This window comes from Ahaetulla prasina, chromosome 2 (assembly GCF_028640845.1).
Source record: "Ahaetulla prasina isolate Xishuangbanna chromosome 2, ASM2864084v1, whole genome shotgun sequence".
In the NCBI taxonomy this organism is placed as follows: Eukaryota; Metazoa; Chordata; class Lepidosauria; order Squamata; family Colubridae; genus Ahaetulla; species Ahaetulla prasina.
Window position 1 is genome coordinate 16,751,842 of NC_080540.1, and position 20,110 is coordinate 16,771,951.

The following is a 20,110-nucleotide window of genomic DNA, read 5'->3' on the forward strand; positions in this document are numbered from 1 at the left end:
GTCAAACTATTCACTAAGTCTGCATTACTATTACTATTAATCTTCTCATCGTTCCTATCACCCATTTCCTCCCACTTTTTTTTTTTTGTTTACATTTATATCCCGCCCTTCTCCGAAGACTCAGGGCGGCTTACAGTGTATAAGGCAATAGTTTCATTCTATTTGTATATTTTTACAAAGTCAACTTATTGCCCCCCCAACAATCTGGGTCCTCATTTTACCTACCTTATAAAGGATGGAAGGCTGAGTCAACCTTGGGCCTGGTGGGACTAGAACCTGCAGTAATTGCAGGCTACTGTGTTCTAATAACAGGCTTCTTACAGCCTGAGCTATCACGGCCCCACTTATGACTGCATAACTGTAACTTCGTTTGTATCTTTACGATTTATATTGATTGTTTCCTAGTATGATTTGATTGCTTATTTGTACCCTATGACTATCATTAAATGTTGTACCTTATGATACATGATGAATGTTGTTATGTATTCATGTTTGTACCTTTAAATATTTGAGCGGGAAATCAGCACGTTGCTGATTGGACGAAGCCTCCAGCAGAACTGTATAAAAGGAGAGGTTTTTCCCCCAGCCTGTTGCTGGGTTCACCCTATATTAAAGAGCTGTTGTCACTACCCTGGTCTCCAGCCTCGTTACTTCCAGAACTTAACATTGGCGACGAGGGTGGGATCTCGAGGCTAAGGAGAACCAGAACCGAGCTGAAGCACGATAGACCCGAACCCAGCAAACTCAGGGCAGAAAGGCGGAGATGGCCAGTTACACTCCGCCCGCACCGTTTGACCCGGCTAAAGAGAAATGGGGAACGTATATGACCCGTTTCGAAAGCTTTCTAGAAGCCAACGAACTGCAAGGAGTTCCAGATAACCGGAAAAGGGCTTATTTCTTAAGCCACTGTGGTCCGGAGGTCATCGATATCGCGGAAGCCCTGGCAGAGCCAACGCCGTTGCAGTCGGTGTTGTGGCCAACTCTACAGACTTTACTAAAAAACCACTTCGCACCAACGCCGTCCAAATACGTGCGGCGGTTTGAATTCGGAGAGCGAAGGCAGATGGAGGGCGAAACCATCGGTGACTACATGGCCGCCCTAAGAAAAGCGTCCAAGGACTGCGGATACCGCGACCTAGACGAGGTGCTCCTCGAGCAACTCATCCGAGGCGTCAAAGACATCCGTTTGCGGCGACGGCTGCTAGCAAAGAGCAACCAAACGCTGGCCACCGCTCTGGACGAAGCCAGAGCACATGAAATGTCCACCCAAGCGGCGGAGACACTGCAGAAGCCTGTCCCACCAAAGGCGAGCGCGAAGGCAACCCCGGTGCACCAGGAGGAGGTTCAGACCGAATCCGATGGTGAAGATGAGGAAGGGGTCTGCCGAACCGAGAAACGCGACAAAGGGGACAGAGACGAATGCGGAAGCTGCGGTGGTCAACACCAGCGGCAACGCTGCAAGTTTAAGGACGCGACATGCCGGCGGTGTGGGAAGAAAGGGCACCTAGCTCAAGTTTGTCAAGCGGCCCAACCTTCCCACCGAAAATTCAAATCGGCCAATCAGAGCGCGGAATCGGCAAGGCGACCCGCGATGGGCTCAAACAAAAAAGGCGCGGATTCCAACCAAACAACTGTGGTCATAGGTCATACCAAAGTGGAGAAGAAGATCTTCACCAAACCAAAATAGAGGGAGTACGGTGCCGGCTTGAAGTAGACACGGGTCAGCGATCACCATCATGTCCTGGGACACTTTGGCGGTCGCTGCCGTCCGTCGCGCGCCACCTGCAAGCACAACGCTACGAGTCCACGACTACCAAGGGAATCGCATCCCTGTTCGAGGGACCACCTCCGTCCGAGTCGAGCACGGTCCACAAGAAGACCCTGCCCATCACGATCGTCGAAGGACCCTGCCCAGTCTGTTGGGACTAGACTGGTTTCGTGCCCTGGGCATGGGAGTGACTGGCATCTACAGAAGTGACTGTAACCTGAAAGACATTCTCTTTAACGAGTTCAAGATGTCTTCAAGGACTGCCTGGGCAAGTACAAGGGGACCCCTATTTCCTTCAACTTAGACCCCAGGTAGCCCCCATTAGGCTTAAGGCAGGAGAGTCCTTTGCCCTAAAACCAAAAATCGATAAGGAGCTAGATAAGCTCATTAATCAGGGATTTTGGTGCCAGTCGATCACGCAGTGGGAGACGCCAATCGTCACCCCAATAAAGCCGGACGGGTCAATTAGAATTTGCGCTGACTACAAGGCGACGCAACAAAGCCTTACAGAAAAGCGCTTACCGGTTCCGTGGTGCAACACTTATTGCACTCTTTGGGGCAAGGGCAAGTCTTTGCAAAGTTAGACTTGGCCCAAGCCTACCAACAACTGCCCGTAGACGCCCGCACAGCCAAGCCCAAACGATTGTAACGCACAGGGGGCCTTCAAGTGCACCCGATTGCAATTTGGGGTCAGTGTGGCACCAGGGCTGTTCCAAAACCTAATGGAACGACTACTGCAGGGGCTCCTAGGGTAGTTCCTACTGATGATGTCCTAATTTCAGGGAAAACATAGAGGAATTGGGGAGCGGTTAAGAAAGGTTTTGGGCATTTTCCGACAGCCGGATTAAAAGTCAAGGCAAACAAATGCCAGATAGGGGTCGAATCCGTCGATTTCTTGGGCTACCGGATAGACAAGAAAGGAATTCACCCCACTGAGAGCAAGGTCAAGGCAATTAGAAGGCTCCAGCGCCCAAAAACAAAGCAGAGCTGCAGGCATTCCTGGGGTTGGTGAATTTTACGGTCTTTTTAAAGAACAAAGCAACTGCTATGGAACCGCTGCATAGGCTCTTAGGAAAAATACTGTTTGGTCTTGGGGAAAGTCGAAAATAGGGCTTTTGAAGCAGTAAAGAACCTGCTCTCAAGTGATAGCCTGCTCATCCAATATCACAACTCATTACCCCTAGTGCTGGTTTATATGCCTCCTTATGGGGTGGGGCTGTACTCAGCCATAGACTTCAAACGGCACAGAAGCCCCTATAGCTTTTTACTCTAGAACGATGTCCTCCCAGAGAGGAACTACAGCCAATTAGATAAAGAAGCACTAGCCATTGTGTCAGGGGTTAAAAATTCCACGAATATGTTTTTGGGCGGATTTTGAAATCGTGACTGACCACAGACCGCTACTAGGAATACTGGCTGGCGATCGCCCAACGCCTGTGGCACTTTCGCCACGCTTGACCCGATGGACTATATTCTTAGCCGCTTATCATACAAGCTGCAGCATCGACCAGGAAAAGAAGTGGGGCATGCAGACGCGTTAAGCCGATGCCCACTACCAGGGGCGATCAAGACCCCACCCGGGACGCCATCCTACTTATTGACTCTTTGGACTCTGGCCCAGTCACATCTAAGGAAGTGGCTCGGGCATCATACCGACATTGTATTAAGGACTGTACTCGGTTGGGTACAGAGAGGTGTCTGCGCCCGCAACGTTCAAAGAATTTGTTAAAAACGTGATGAGCTCTCGGCTCAAGGGGTGCCTGTTATGGGGTGATCGTGTAATAATTCCTGATAAATTAAGGGAAAGGTATTGGACCTCCTCCACGAGGTCACCCAGGATCGTAAGGATGAAGGGGTTAGCTAGAAGCTATGTGTGGTGGCCACTCATGGACGCAGAGATTGCTGAGAGGGTAGGGAAATGCCAGGCTTGCCAAGAGTCCAGACCTCTACCCCAACGGCCCCAGTCAGGAATGGGAAAAGCCCCAAGGGCCCTGGTCAAGAATCCACATTGATTTTGCTGGCCCTTTCCACGCCAAACGTTCCTAGTGGTTGTTGATGCATTCTCCAAATGGTTGGAGATCATACTCATGAAATCCACCACGGCCGAAGCAGTAATCGCAGCCCCGCGCCACCTATTCGCAACTCACGGGTTGCCGGACACTCTGGTGTCCGACAATGGGCCCGCACCACGGCAGCCCAGTTTGAAGAATACCTGGCAGAGGAGGCATCCGACATGCCCTCTCTGCGCCTTTCCACCCTGCGCCGAATGGCCTTGCAGAGCGTTCCGTCCGGAGCGCTAAGGAGGCATTGTCCAGGCTCAAGCCAGGTGACTGGCAAACAAAGATAGATTTCTTTCTGGCCGTTCAGCACAGAACCCCAAGCACGGCCACAGGCAGAAGCCCAGCCGAATTGTTGATGGGACGGAAACTCCGTGCCCACTTGACCGCTTGAATCCCCATTACACACCAGAGGGTTACAAGGAGAACTAGAAAAACAAGGGAAATGGGCATAGGCGACCGGTGTGGGCCGAAACTATGGGGACGGCCCTAGTTGGCTCGCAGGACAAATCATAAAGACAACCGCCCAAAATCGTATTTGGTAGAGCTACAAGACAACCGAGTGTGGAGGCGCCACATAGATCAGATAAGGAAACGAATAACTGATCAAACCGAACCAACAGAGACAGATATGACCAATCCTTATTTGAACCCACAGCTGACAATGACCCGGGAGGCGCAAGACTTAGCTGAGGTCCCAGAGTTCCAGCGACGCCATCAGGTTCCCGAGGGAATCGGCAGGAAAATCACAAAAGTAATCCAAGGCCGGATGGCCAAGAAAAGAGTCTGCAATAATCCAGGGCCCGCTGGCCTAGAGAAAGAGCTGGGAGGAGAAAACAGCCCTCCGACCAGCTCAAAACACCACCCAGAACTGAACCGCGCAGGTCTGAAAGAACTAGGAGACGCCCAGGTTATTTGCGTGACTACGTCGAATAAGGACATGTAAATAAAATGTAAATAGAGGCAAAGTGTTTTCTGGGAGGGGAGGAGTGTTATGTATTCATGTTTGTACCTTTAAATATTTGAGCGGGAAATCAGCACGTTGCTGATTGGACGAAGCCTCCAGCAGAACTGTATAAAAGGAGAGGTTTTTCCCCCAGCCTGTTGCTGGGTTCACCCTATATTAAAGAGCTGTTGTCACTACCCTGGTCTCCAGCCTCGTTACTTCCAGAACTTAACAAATGTATCTTGTCTTTTCATGTACACTGACAGCATATGCAACAAAGACAAATTCCTTGTATGTCCAATCACACTTGGGCAATAAAGAATTCTATTCTATTCTATTCTATTCTATTCTATTCTATTCTATTCTATTCTATTCTACTATTCTATTCTATTCTCCTTCCTCCTATCCTTCAGTTAGAAGAAAAGTATGCCAGCCAAATTTAATATATTTTTTCTTTCTTAAATGATTTATGTCATCTAGCATTGCATGGATGATCAAGCACATTATGTAATAAACTGAATGAACAACCTGAATGATCTTTATTTCCAAACCATGCCCACTGCAATCACCTTTCCTGGGATTGCTGATGTTGCTATTCATTCAGAGAAGGACAAAGTAATATTTTTCAAACTTGGCAGCTTTAAGGCCAGGGAATTCTTGGAGCTGAAGGCCACACATTTTAAAGTTGCCAAGTTTGAAAGACACAAAGATATTGATGGAGAACCTCTTTTTCCTCTTCCCTCCTTCCCTAGGTACTGTTTTGTCTGCTAAGGGGAAAAAATACTCTTTTATGAGTGTTGGGATTTGTGAAAGGAGCCTGGGATGGCACCTTTAGTCAATTGTCAAATTCCCACTTATATTTTTCCAAATGTGGGACTGTCTCCAAATGTGGGACTGACTCTCTTGAAGGAATGTTAAAGTTGCATCTAAAGATATTTGGGTCGATAGGTTACAGGCGTGGCAGAGGGATATATATGTTCATGAAGCAAGCGAGAGCTTGTCACTGAAAATCTGGTATTTTCCAAAGCCTCAGTATTTCCATCAAGTAGCTTTGACATCTTCAAAAGCCAACATATTTATTATTGTACAAGCAGACTTTAACAAATACATGCAGACCACTTTTCAGTGTTCAGAGGAATCCAAATAAACAAGTAAATGCAAGCATTCAGTCACATTTGGGTTATGAAAAATACACATTATAATATTTTTTATTAGAATGGACTTCCCCATCTGGAAATCCAGAAGTGTTGGACTTGCGTTTCCAAAATAGAATAGAATAGAATAGAATAGAATTTTATTGGCCAACTGTGATTGGACACACAAGGAATTTGTCTTGGTGCATAAAAGTGCTCGGTCAGAAAGGAGAAGTTTGGGGAAAGTGAATTAGAACATGGATGGCTCTTTGGGTTATGACTACAAAAATATTCTGCACTCATTCTACATTTCTTGCCTGAAAAGAAGTCTTCTCTTGGAAGAAAAAAGGTATAAGTGGCTAGAAAACACAAGAGCTTTCCATATTGAAGACTGTAGCATCTATCTTCTTGACAAAGAGGCAGGACACTTGTATAATAAAACTCTCATCTTGGAAGCATCTGCTAGAAAAATACATTCTGAACTACAATAGGACCTGGATAAACTATCTGGAAATTGTATTTCAACATGGCTAGAAAGCAAAAAGGTGAGAAAAGCTGTGCCAGTGGAATGCATACAAAATTGGTAAGTCATTTCAGTGTTTAGTTCCATGTTGGCATCCTATAAGGAACAGGTAAATAGAATGAGCACAGGTAGTCCTTGAGTTATTACCAATCAGAGCCGTGGTGGCGCAGTAGTTAGAATGCAGTATTGAAGGCTAACTCTGCCATCTGACAGCAGTTCGATCCTGACTGGTTCAAGGTTGACTCAGCCTTCCATCCTTCCAAAGTTGGTAAAATGAGGACTCAGATCGTTGGGGGCAAAATGCTAACTCTGTAAACTGCTTAGAGAGGACTGTAAATCACTGTGAAGCAGTATATAAGTCTAAGTGCTACTGCTATTGCTATAATGGAACCTGCCCAGTGGTTTACTATGGGCCAGTTTTGCTGAAAATCAGAAGTAAATGCTGGTTTCTGGTAAAATTGCTGTAAAATCTGTTCATGTGATCGCAGGATGTTGCAAAGGGGGATTGCTGAGCGCTTAACATGGAGTCATTTGGCTGAGGAGAGGGGCAGCCATCAGGACTTCGAATCTGGGTTGTAACTAGCTGTTGGGTGGGATTGGTCATGACTTTGGCTGTCAAGCAACTGGTCGTAAGTTGAGGACTACCAGTACACACAGTGATGTTAATGAAACATGGAGGAGGCCATGGAAACATTAATAACCTTGCAACGTGCTCTTTCCTACTCTGCTTTTCAGAGTCTTCACTGCTTTCTTTATTTCCAGAACTAAATCCTGGATTTTCTGATTCTCAAGGAACGCCTCCCCACCCTTCTCACCCATCACTTGAGCAATGTCTCCTAAGATGTCCACCAGCAGCTCAGGGAAACAAGCATGGCGAGACACGACTGCGGCTACATGAACCTTGCCTGCCAGTACGTCCAGCAGAGCAAGACATTTTCTGATCCAGGATTGCTTTATTAGAACATCCCCTTGGAAAGCAAGCAGGTCATCAGATTGAACTTGTGTCTGGATGATCTTCTGATTCATGGCGATTATCCCATCTTGTAACTCCTGTTCCTTTTGGGAGAAGTGTATGAACCTATCGTGGTAACCAGCCACTTCTGCTGTATATTCTTCTACTGCCCGTTGAGCTTCTGCGACTAGATTTTCCGCTGACTCCAGGGCTATTTGATAACCAATTAACACGCTAGCACCTAGAAGGAAAGATAAATTAGAGAAATGGATTTTGACTCCTAGTTGTTTTCCAACAGCAAGAACAGCGATTAAAAAAAATCCTCCAAATTCAGCTACTGAAAGTTTGGAGGGAGCTTTGTCTGAAAGGACTGCGGGCATGGTGTCAGTACTAAAACTGGTTAGAACAAATCATCAATTATCACATTAATCAATTGATTGTTAGGGACTCTGTTTTATAGTGTGCTGTACAGATTGTGTTGTGTCCAAGACAGTCTATATAGGTGGCCAATGCGATGCTACCAGAGGAATCAAAAGGTGTTTTTTTTAAAAAAAAATGTTTTGAATTCGCTGAAACAATTGTATTCTGAATCAAATAAAGAATTGTATTCTGAATCAAATAATCTGAATCAAAGTTTCACTCCTTCCTTTTCCCTTCATTCAGCTATGTTTTTCTAACACAGATGCATTCTTTTTTTAAAAAAAGTTTTATTTTCTTTTAAAACACAGATACAGTCTTGATCTACGGTATGTACCAAAGGCATCCTGTTTCATTATTCTTCAAAATATCTGCCATGAATCAGTTTTATATCCAAATCCTGTATCAATGTCAAAGTTTATCCCCAAAGTATGGCAGTTTCCTCCACCTGCTCTATTTGGATCATCTATATATAACATAATTATTAGGTTTTTATCCAACCTTTATTGTATTACTTTATAAATAAGCAAACATACACAATACCTTCTTCCTCCTATTTTCCCCACTACAACAATCCTGAGAGGGAGTGACTGACTTAGAAATTTATTCAACACCTATTTATTCAAGCGGGACTGGCCTAAAATTTTATTGGGGTTATTTATATCTTAATATTTTAAATTGTTTTAAATTCGGCCACCTTATAATATGTTTGTTTTAATTTCTTTTAATATTTATACTGTGATTTACTGTACACACTTGAGTCCTCGGGAGAATATGTATAAAATTGAATAAAATAAAATAAATAAAATAAATAAATTAAATAAAATACTCAGCTGGCTTTCATACCTAAAGTGACACTAGAACTCACAGTCTCCTGGTTTCTAAATGACCTTATTCTATTGTCATTGCACTAAACATATATTATAAGTTGCAGAACTGGACTTTAATGAAAAGAAGGACTAGGAGACATGATAAAGTGTTCATTCTCAGAGCTGCCACAAGAGAGAATTCTAAGCACCTAAAAGTAGAACAGAAGTGGTGGAAACTAATCAAAGAAACTTAGAACTAAGGAGAATTTCTGACAGTTAGAACAATTAAAAGTGGAACAACTTGCCTGCAGAAGTTGTGAATGCTCAACACTGGAAGTTTAAAGATGTTATAACCATTTGTATAGTGGTGATTTCCTGTCTAAGCAGGCGTTGGACAAAAGTAAGGTCCCTTCAACTCTGTTATTCTATATCAGTGGTTAATTTTCTTGTTTGATAATTTCTTGTTTGAGGCACTTAAAATTTCAGTTGGCACTTATAGAAATAGATATTTAAAATCTGTAGCTAAAGTTGACCTAAAGATCTCAGTTAGTGGATGGAACCACTGTTCTATATACTATTATGATATCAAAAATCATCTGTGCTAATTTTGTATTGGGAAGGTTTCCTCCAAAGTCAGTGGTGTATAAGTAGTGATAGATTAAAACCATTTTAAAACAGGATCATTGAGACTAAAACAATACTATCATACATTCATCAGGGGCTCTGTAACACTCTTACCCCAGGCTTGGGAACAAAACCAGGGCTTAAGAAAATTCCAGAAACTATGATCTCTGGGGTACAGGCTGCGAGTCAATCAACATTTAATTGATGGGATATAGTAATGAATGATTTACAACATTTTTTATCATCTAACTAATGTTGCCTTAAACCAGTGCTTCTCAATTATTTTCTGCCATGCCCTCCTAGGAAGAAGAAAACATTTCGCTTACAACTGTAAACAGGGGCTTAGCTTGTTATGACAGTGTTTGCAGGTCTGACTTTACCTCGCTTTGCCTGAGAAGCACTGCCTTAAACTAACATTAATGAAGACAGGCTTTAAATGACCTCAATTTTACTTGAGAGATAACAGATGTGCTATAAATGTCTACAGAGAAGAGGATAATCTACTTTTTAAGACTTCAATTAAATTCTCCAGCCAGCTATGCTGAATTCATAGCTGAGTCTGAGTTGAATCCAATGTGGGAACTGGTATAGTCTTGAAATCCTTTGATTCAAAATCTATTGATTTGGGGACTAACGGACCTAAAATGTCCCAAGTCCTGGAAGGATCATCAGTGCATACCAATATCCTCGCACGGTTTTTCTCCATTTCCTCATGGGCTAATTGACTCCTTTGTGTTTTCAAGGGCAGCTCGGCATTGCAACATTCCCAATTTCTTCTCAGCTTCTTGAAGGGCAACGATCTGAGCTTTCAAATCCGCCAACTTCTTCTCCTTCTCCTCAGGTCATCTTGCATGAGTTTCTTCACGGTTATCAGGGCCTCAGATTGAGAATCAACCAGGCAGTTGAGATGCTACCTTCTCAGCCTCTGAAAAAAGCTAAGTGTCAAGTTCTATTTTAACACAGGTCTCTTGTCTGGCCATAGAAGAGTAAGCTCAGCTAACAAATTGTTGCATTCTGCCTCAACTGTTCCTTGGTGAACTCGTTCAACTCTCATTTTGCAAAGCCATGAAAGTGGAGATGAATGAGCTGAAAACAACATTGGTAAAATTAAGACTTATTTTGTATTCAAACTTCGTTTGAACTTTGGAAAGGATCTGCTGTGGTGAGTAGCATCTAGAAGTCCCTTATTGAGTTCGCAATACTGTTGGGTTCTCATCAGATCAATAATTCTCAACCTTGGAAACTTTCAGATGCACAGACTTCAATACTTAGAACTCTTGACGTACAGGTAGTCCTTGACTTATAATCATTCATTTAGTGACTGTTTGAAGGGCCAGCGGCACTGGAAAAAGTGAATTCTGACTGTTTTTCACACTTATGACCATTGCAGCATCCCTTTGGTCACATGATCAAAATTTGGACACTTGGCAACTGGTTCCTATTTATGAATAGCTGGGTCATGTGATCACCTTTTGTAACCTTCGGACAAGCAAAGTCAATGGGGAAGCCAGATTCCCTTAACAACCGGGTTACTAATTTAACAACTAGGATTCACTTAACAATTGGCAAGAAAGGTCATAAATGCAAACTCATAACAACTGTTTCTTGAGAAATTTTGAGCTCAATTGAGGTCAGTTGTGGTAAATTGTGGAAACTCTCAAGAAGAGACTGGACTGCCATCTGTCAGAAATGGTAGGATCTCCTGCTTGGGTGGGGTGAGTTGGACTAAATGACCTTCAAGTTCCTTCAACTCTGTTAATCTGTTCAATCTGTAAATTGGGGACTACCTGTGTTTTCATTTGCAGATTTAAACAGACTGCGGTCTCAAAATAAGACTTCCTGCATTTCTGGTTCCTAGGCCAGCCATTCATTCACAGCAGAACAACAGACACAAGGACAGTTTTCCCGAGTGCCATTGCTAAACAACTAATTTAGATAATTAACTACTAAGACTGTATATTACTAATCTTCTCATCCTTACTAGTATCTATCTCTTCCATTATATATATCCATGTTGCTTGCATCTTTACAACATATTGTTTTTATTGTTTCCTAGTATGATTTGATTGCTTATTAGAATCCTATGACTATCACTAAGTGTAATGTATCTTTAAAAGTTTTGGCGGGAAAATAGCACGTTGCTGATTGGTTGAAGCCCCCGGCTAAACTGTATATAAAGAGAGGTTTTTCTCAGCACTGGCTGCTGGGGTTCACCATATAGTAAAGAGCTGTTGTCACTATCCTGGTCTCCTGTCTCGTTATTGCCCGAATCTAACACTGGCGACGAAGGTGGGATCTCGAGGCTAAGAGCACCAGGAAAAGAGCTGAACTCACCGGGAAGACGCGAACCCAGCAAAATTAAGGGCGGAAAGCAGCGATGTCCGGCTACACACCGCCAGCGCCATTCGACCCAGCGAAGGAGAAATGGGGGTCATACATGGCTCGCTTCGAGTGCTTCCTCGAGGCAAACGAACTTCAGGGAGTTTCCGACAATAGGAAACGAGCCTATTTCCTGAGCCACTGCGGTCCAGAAGTCTTCGACACCGCAGAATCCCTGGCCGAGCCAATGCCGGTACAGTCGGTACCGTGGCAAACTCTACAGACTCTACTCAAGGCACACTTTGCACCAATGCCATCCAAGTATGTGCAACGGTTCGAATTCGGGGGCGCAGACAGCAAGAGGCGAGTCCATCAGCGCATACATGGCGCCCTGAGGAAAAGCCTCAAAACATTGCGAGTATCGAGACTTGGGCGAGGCATTGCTGGAGCAACTCATCCGCGGTCAGGGACATCCGTTTGCGGAGGCGGCTGCTGTCTAAAAGCAACCTAACGCTGGCAAACGCCTTGGCGAAGCCAGGGCTCACGAGATGTCTACCCAAGCGGAAACCTACAAAAGCAGCACCAGCGGCTGGTGCGAAATCAACCCCGGTCCACAACGAGGGTCCAGGCGAATCGGACGGTGAGGAGAGGAAGGAGTCTTCCACACGGGAGGCCGGAGAAAGAAGACCCGGGCGACTCAGCGAGTTGCGGAGGCAACACCAACGACAACAATGCAGATTTAAAGATGCGTGTGTCGGTGCGAAGGAAGGGCACCTAGCACAGGTCTGTCGAGCTCCCCAACCTTCCGCCAAAAATTCAAACCGGCCAATCAGAGCGGGGAACGGCGGCGGCCCGAGTGGTCAGTTTAAAAAGGCGCGGTTGAATCAGACTGTCGTGAGAGTGGGTCACGCATCAACACGCCTAGAGAAGAAAAATCTTTACAAAGCAAAGATTGAGGGGTGCCGTGCCGATTGGAGGTGGACACGGCTCATCGATCACGATCATGTCCTGGGACAACTCGTGAGAGCCTTACCCGCCATCTAAGCAGCTGCAACCACAGAAATTAAAGGTACAAGACTACCAAGGAATCGCATCCCTGTTCGAGGGTAACGTCCGTCACGTCGAGTATGGACAATACAAGAAAACTCTGCCCATCACCATAGTCGATGGGACCCTGCCAAGCTTGTTGGGACTGGACTGGTTCCGAGCATTGGGCATGGGAGTGACGGAATCTTCAGAAAGAGTCGACCTCAAAGACGCACTCATGAAGAGTTTGGGGCGTTTTCAGAGACTGCCTGGGCAAGTACAAGGGACCCCTATCTCTTTTAACTTAGACCCCAAGTTGCCCTATCCGTCTAAAGGCTAGGAGGGTCCCGTTCGCCCTAAAGCCCAGGATTGACCGGGAACTGGACAAGCTAGTAAACCAGGAATTCTAGTGCCAGTTGACCATGCTAAGTGGGAGACCCTATAGTCACCCCAGTCAAACCGGACGGGTCGGTCCGGATTTGCGCTGACTACAAGGCAACGCTTAACAAAGCGTTGCAAAGAGTGCTTACCCGTTCGGTGGTACAGCACTTACTGCACTCAATGGGGCAAGGCAAGTTTTTGCCAAGCTAGACTTGGCCCAAGCCTATCAACAGCTGCCCGTAGATAGCAGCACAGCTGAGGCACAGACAATTGTGACTCACAGAGGGGCTTTTAAGTGTACCCGGTTACAGTTTGGGGTTAGTGTGGCTCCAGGGTTATTTCAGAACCTAATGGGCGGCTATTACAGGGCCTACCAGGGTGGTACCATACTTTGACGATGTACTGGTATCCGCTGAGAACCTAGAGGAATTAGGGGTAAGGCTGCGAAAAGTTTTGGGCATTTTCCGGTCTGCGGTCTCACGGTTAAACTGAACAAATGCCAGATCGGGGTTGAGTCTGTGGAATTCCTGGGCTACGGATAGACAGGAAGGATTCACCCACTGAGAGCAAGGTACGGGCCATCAGGAAGGCCCCGGTTCCAAAGAACAAAAGCGGAGTTACAGGCATTCTTAGGTCTGGTCAACTTCTACGCGTATTCTTAAGAATAAGGCAACAGTAGCCGAGCCGCTGCATAAATTACTAGCAAAGGCGGCTGCATGGTCTTGGGGAAAGGCGGAAGCTAGGGCATTCAAGGGTAAAGAATCTCCTATCGAGTGATAGCCTCCTTATCCAGTACAATGGCACGCTGCCATTAGTGTTAAGCTGCGATGCATCTCCCTATGGGGTGGGGCTGTGCTCAGCCACAGGTTACCAAATGGCACAGAAGCCCCTATTGCATACTAAACATATGTATTATATGTTGCAGGAACTGGGTATGTCTAGTTTAATGAAAAGAAGGACTAAGGGAGACATGATAGCAGTGTTCCAATATCTCAGGGGCTGCCACAGAGAAGAGGAAGTCAAGCTATTCTCCAAAGCACCTAAAGGTAGAACAAGAAGCAATGGGTGGAAACTAATCAGGGAGAGAAGCAACTTAGAACTAAGGAGAAATTTCCTGACAGTTAGAACAATGAATAAGTGGAACAACTTGCCTGCAGAAGTTGTGAATGCTCCAACACTGGAAGTTTTAAAGATGTTGGATAATCATTTGTATGAAGTGGTGTAGGGTTTCCTGTCTAAGCAGGGCATTGGACAAGAAGTCCTCCAAGGTCCCTTCCAACTCTGTTATTCTATATACTATTATGTTTTATATCAATCTTCAATCATCTGTGCTAATTTTTGTATTAGATTTGTTAAGGTTGCCCAACTCCAAGAAGTCTGGGTGGTGTATAAGTCCAGTGCATAGATTAAAAAAACATTTTAAAACAGCACATCATTGCCCAGACTAAAACAATACTCCCCCATACATGAACATTCATCAGGGGCTCTGTAACACTCTTACCCCAGGCTTGGGAACAAAACCAGGGCTTAAGAAAATTCCAGAAACTATGATCTCCGGGGCACAGGCTGCGAGTCAATCAATATTTAATTGATGGGATATAGTAATGAATGATTTACAACATTTTTTATCATCTAACTAATGTTGCCTTAAACCAGTGCTTCTCAATTATTTTCTGTCATGCCCCCCTAGGAAGAAGAAAACATTTTTCGCGCCCCCCCCCCGCGCGACTGTAAACACGGGGCTTAGCTTGTTATGACAGTGTTTGCCGAGGTCAAACGCGCCCCACTTTACGGAGCCTCGCGCCCCCCCTGGGGGGCCCGCCCCACTATTTGAGAAGCACTGCCTTAAACTAACATTAATGAAGACAGGCTTTAAATGACCTCAATTTTACTTGAGAGATAACAGATGTGCTATAAATGTCTACAGAGAAAGAGGTTATAGCAGAGGTCCCCAACTTGGCAGCTTTAAGACTTGTGGACTTCAACTCCCAGAATTCTCCAGCCAGCTATGCTGAATTCATAGCTGAGAATTCTGGGAGTTGAAGTCCACAAGTCTTAAAGCTGCCAAGTTTGGGGACCCCTGGGTTATTATATATAGTCTTGAAGGAATCCCTTCAGATTCAAAATCTATTGATTTGGGGACTAACGGACCTACCTAGGAGTGTCCCAAGTCCTGGAAGGATCATCAAGTGCATACCAATATCTCGTCCCGCACGGTTTTTCTCCATTTCCTCATGGGCTAATTTGAGCCTCTCCTTTGTGTTTTTCAAGGGCAGCTCGGCAGTTTGCAACATTCCCACTGATTTCTTCTCAGCTTCTTGAAGGGCAACGATCTGAGCTTTCAAATCCGCCAACTTCTTCTCCTTCTCCCTCAGGTCATCTTGCATGAGTTTCTTCACGGTTATCAGGGCCTCAGATTGAGAATCAACCAGCGGCAGTTGAGATGCTACCTTCTCTTCAGCCTCTGAAAAATAGCTAAGGGCCGTGTCAACACAGTTACGGATTTTAACACAGGTCTCTTCGTCTGGCCATAGAAGGAGTAGAAGCTCAGCTGCAACAAGTTGTTGCATTCCTGCCTCCAACTGTTCCTTGGTGAACTCGTTACAACTCTCATTTTGCAAAGGAGCCATGAGAAGTGGAGATGAATCCCGAGCTAGGCAAAACAACAGAGATTGGTTAAAATTAAGAACACGTGTTTATTTGTATTCAAAATGTATTCGTTTGAACTTTGGAAAGGATCTGCTGTGGTGAGTAGCAGCATCTAGAAGTCCCTTATTGAGTTCGCAATACTGTTGGGTTCTCATCAGATCAATAATTCTCAACCTTGGAAACTTTCAGATGCACAGACTTCAATACTTAGAACTCTTGACGTACAGGTAGTCCTTGACTTATAATCATTCATTTAGTGACTGTTTGAAGGGCCAGCGGCACTGGAAAAAGTGAATTCTGACTGTTTTTCACACTTATGACCATTGCAGCATCCCTTTGGTCACATGATCAAAATTTGGACACTTGGCAACTGGTTCCTATTTATGAATAGCTGGGTCATGTGATCACCTTTTGTAACCTTCGGACAAGCAAAGTCAATGGGGAAGCCAGATTCCCTTAACAACCGGGTTACTAATTTAACAACTGCAGTGATTCACTTAACAATTGTGGCAAGAAAGGTCATAAAATGGGGCAAAACTCACTTAACAACTGTTCTGCTTAGCCAGAGAAATTTTGAGCTCAATTGAGGTCAGTTGTGGCTTCAGAAATTGTGGAAACTCTCAAGAAGAGACTGGACTGCCATCTGTCAGAAATGGTATAGGATCTCCTGCTTGGGTGGGGTGGGGAGTTGGACTAAATGACCTTCAAGTTCCCTTCCAACTCTGTTAATCTGTTCAATCTGTAAATTGGGGACTACCTGTGTTTTTTCATTTACCAGATTTAAACAGACTGCGGTCTCCTAAAATAAGACTTCCTGCATTTCTGTCGTTCCTAGGCCAGCCATTCATTCACAGCAGAACAACAAGACACAAGGACAGTTTTTCCCTGAGTGCCATCACTCTGCTAAACAACTAATTCCCACAACACTGTCAAATTAACTACTAAGACTGTATATTACTAATCTTCTCATCCTTACTAGTATCTATCTCTTCCCATTTATGGCTATATCCATGTTGCTTGCATCTTTACAACATATTGTTTTTATTGTTTCCTAGTATGATTTGATTGCTTATTAGAATCCTATGACTATCACTAAGTGTTGTATCTTATGATTCTTGACGAATATATTTTATTTTTTCTTTATGTACACTGAGAGCGTATGAACCAAAGATAAATTCCTTGAGTGTCCAATCACACTTGGCCGATAAAGAATTCTATCTATTTAAGTCAGTGTTTTTCAACATTGGGAACTTTCAGATGAGTGGACTTCAACTCTTATGCTGGCTGGAGAATTCTTTTTTTTTAAATTTTATTTTTATTATGATTTTTTTTTTCATAACAATTGTACATATTCAACAGAGCCGTGAAGAAGGGAGGAATTATACTTGGTTTCAATATGGACAGTTAAAGGCTAGATGGAAAGAAGATCAGAAAATTGGTATCATTCAAAATGAAGAAAATTTGGTTAAACAAATTAGAAATCAAACTCAGGGGCATATAAAGAGATTGTATACTGTGTTGATAGAAATAGATTCTGAAAGAGATTTAATAAAGGATTGTATGATAAAATGGGCACAGAATATTCAAGAACCAATAATGTTGGAAACATGGGAAAAATTTGTTAGAAATGTTAAATTTACGCAAGCGCAGAATTTAAGGAAAAATTTTTATAAGATGTTTTATAGATGGCATTTAGATCCTAAGAAATTATCATGTATGTATCCAGATATGCAAAAATGTTGGAGATGTAATTGTGATGATGCTACATATTTTCATGTATGGTGGACTTGTAAGAAAATTAAGTCTTTCTGGATAAGAATCTGGTGGATTATGCAGAATGTTCTGAAGAAGAAGATAAAGTTCCTACCGCAATTTTTCCTTTTGGGAATAACAACGGACTGTACAGTGATTGAGACTAAGTTGATTTTGAACTTAATAACAGCAGCACGACTGTTGATTGGACAATATTGGAAGAAAAAAGAATTACCCACAATAGAAGAATGGATATTGAAAGTTTCCAATTTGGCTGAGATGGCTAAAATCTCAGCCTTCTTGAAAGACAGTACTCAAGAAAATATTTAAATGAATGGAAGAACTGGATTGATTATATTCAAAATAGATATCAGATTAAGAAATTTCGGATTGCTTTTGAATGAAGGATGTTATTTTTGATTTTAATGGAAGAAGTCAGGTTATGTGAGAGAGAAAGATTATAATTGTGTTAGATTTTAAAAATTTAATGTATGACTGTTTTGTTTAAGGAACTATACCTTGTGTTTGCTCCGGGAAGTCCGGGGGGGGGAGGGGGGTTTAGGAGGGAGGGGGGGAGGGGGAAAAAATTTAATTGTTGTAAAACTATTTTAATAAAAAAAAAACAAAAAAAAAAAACAGAGCCGTGACATTATTGTATATTTTGGATCTACTTTCCATATAATTTATATATACATTATATACATCTAATCATCAATAGCTTTATATATATTTTATTTTCTATTTCTATTAATTCTGGAGAATTCTGGGAGTTGAAGTCCACACATCTTCGCAAGGTGGAGAAACATTGTTCTATCTAAGCCAGTGGTTCTCAACCTGTGGGTCGGGACCCCGTTGGGGGTTAAATGACGATTTGCCAGGGGTCGCCTAAGACCATCGAAAATATGGAAGTATACTTGCGAGTTGAAGAATCGCGCTCCAGTGGTTGACTCCACAAGCCAGCTGCAGGCTCTTCAAATCGCTAGCCGAATTCGGCTTCAGGCACGATGAATTAAAAAAGAAAGAAATCTTTGCTCTGATGTCTCCCTCTCAAGACAGCTGCAATCACTCCCAATCGCTAGCCTAATCTGGCTTCAGGTGCGATAAACTTAATAGGGGAGGAGTCTCCGCTTTAATGCCTCCGTCCTCAAGGCAATCGCAAGCAGTTCAGATCGCTAGCCAATACGGCTTCAGGCGCGATAAATTCAAAATGAAAATAATTTTATGGTTGGGGTCGCCACATCATGGGGAATTGTATTAAAGGGGTCACCACATCGTGGGGAATTGTATTAAAGGGGTCGCAGCACTATAAAGGTTGAGAACCACTGATCTAAGCTGAAAAGCCTAAACCACTGTAGTCCCTCTTCAAATGCTCCGACTTCAGATACATTCAGAGCCCTTTTCTGTAAGTGTTTCCAGTTCTGCATGGCTCTCTTTTCAAAGTGATGGCCAAGGTTATATGCACAAGAGTCCCTGTGGTGTCTAAAAAGCTGGGTATGATAGAAGTTGAACTGCAAGGCATGAGAAGACCTCAGCAATCTGTCAACCCTAGAACCCTTGTTTCTGTTCCTATTCTTTGACAGGAGGGGAATTCCCTCCGGGAGGATCTGGAACAAGAATTTCCCCTGAGATCAGCATTTTTAAGACGTGTCAGAACCTCTATCTCTGAGGCAGCCTTCGCATTCCTTTAACTTTAAGAGGTTTGTGGCAGAGGTTATCACCTAACAGATAAAAACTGTAATAACACTGATAAGGAACAATTTATATTGGCTCTGGGAGGGCAAGAAAACAAATAGAAAAGAATATCTGAAGCTCAGGGTTCAATTGTTGAGGCCTTGGTGCTCTCTAGCTTCGGTGGTTTGCTTGCAGACCTTCAATCAACCCTCTAACATCAGTGGGAGGGAGTGTGGGGTTTGATCCTTGTTTATGTTGGAGTTTATGTACAATATATATAGTAGCTTAGATATCAAGTGCAGAGAAGAGCAGCAAAGATTATTAGGGGACTGGAGGTTAAAACATATAAAGAACAGTTGCTGGAATTGGGTATGTCTAGTCTAGTGAAGAGAAGGACTAGAGGTGACATGAGAGCAGTGTTCCAATATTTGAGGAGGGGGTCAACCTATTTTCCAAAGCACCTGAAGGCCAGACAAGGAATAATGGATGGAAACTGATCAAGGAGAGATTCAACCTAGAAATAAGGAGAAGTTTTCTGACAGTGAGAACAATCAACCAATGGAAGAGCTTTGCCTTCAGAAGTTGTGGGAGCTTCATCACTGGAGGCTTTCAAGAAGAGACTGGACTCCCATCTATCAGAAATGGTGTAGGGTCTCCTGCTTGGGCAGCGTGTGTGTGTGTGTTGGACTAGATGACCTGCAAGATCCCTTCCAACTCTATTCTGTTATCGTAGCTTAACCAAGCTCAGAGAGCACCAAGGACTCCACAAAAAGATTTTATTTCAGTGTGACAGTGAGAAACCTGCTCACCTTGTTCAGGTAGTCCTTGTGTCTCGTCCAATCTCACCTCAGCCGGGGTCTTCTTATCTGCTTCCGAACATGGAAGAAGAAATACGTCCAGCCCCCAGCCCTGGCTCCATGCCCAGACAGGCTGAAGAAGAAGAAATACCTCCAGCCCCCAGCTCTGGCTCCATGCCCAGGCAAACGGAACAACTAGACCCCTCCCCCTCCTCCACAGCATGTGAGCCTGAGGAAGGTTTATTACCAACAGCTGCCGACTGGAGTGACCCTCGTGTCAGAAGAC